Source organism: Chenopodium album, chromosome 14 (assembly GCF_948465745.1).
Source record: "Chenopodium album chromosome 14, dcCheAlbu1.1, whole genome shotgun sequence".
Lineage (NCBI taxonomy): Eukaryota > Viridiplantae > Streptophyta > Magnoliopsida > Caryophyllales > Amaranthaceae > Chenopodium > Chenopodium album.
This window is the reverse complement of record NC_137847.1, coordinates 16,423,568-16,424,652: the sequence shown is the minus strand read 5'-3', so window position 1 is coordinate 16,424,652 and position 1,085 is coordinate 16,423,568.

The window sequence follows — 1,085 nt, the reverse complement described above, 5'->3', positions numbered from 1 at the left end:
TTGTCTGTCATCAAACTTGGGGATTGGTCGGCTTTAGATTCCATTTTCTCTTTCACTTGCGCCATTTGGGCCCTCAGAAACAACATTCCGTTCCAGGGCACTCTCTGCTCCCCTGAAGCTGTCTTTCAAATTGCTCAAGATTGGTTCCTTTTTAGTTCATCAGCTAGAAGCGTTCCTCTGAAGGTTATTGCCCCTCCCTTGGCTTTGGTCCTCAACTGTTCTCTCTTTCCCTTCGTCGTTGTGGGAATGCTCAGCCGATAGTTGATCTCATTGTGGATGGAGCCTTGGACTCCAAGGATTGCAGGATGGGTACCGGTTGGTGCTTTTATTCTTTGAAAGATGATATCTGTTTAGGAGGTGGAGCTCACGCATGCTTTTCCATGTCGGCTTCCCAAGCAGAGTTACTTCTTGTCTATTTGCTTTAAGGATGGCTTAGCAACGCGATTTAACCCATTTGCAAGTTCGTACGGACTATATGGCCATCCTGTCCAGTCTACAGGATGATGGACCTAAGGACATTTCCAATGTTTGGATTTAGTAACAACTTAAGGATCTTCCAATTTTTACAGTTTGTCTTCTTCTGAAAGTTTCTCAGGATGTTGTTTCGCCTGCTCATCTACTTTCTACCTCAGCTAGGAAACGCCGGCTATTCGTGGAAATTCGGGTCAGCAGGTTGGGTTCGGGTTGGATTTCGGATTATGCTCATAAACTATCAAAAATAGTGTAAAACTTAATATTATTACGAAATATGAAATTTGGGTCAAATCAGGTCAAATTCGGGTTGTTTGAGTTCGGTTCGGGTCGGGTTCAGGTTTCTCTCTATGAATTCGGGTCAGGTCCAGGTCATGTTATCGGGTCTAGTCAGGGATTGCTAGCCATAACGCCAGTTGCTTCGTTACTTTTACTAGGGTTTGAAATCGTTTTTTTTTTTCCTCTTTGTGAGCCTTTGTCAAAATAATAATAAGAATAAGTAAACAAAAGTATGGTTTAAAGAAAAAAGTGTGGTTTAAAAAAAAAAAAAAGTATACTAAACAGATCGGAACATGCGGAAGTCGGCGAGGTGCGTCGTAGGTATTCAAATCTAA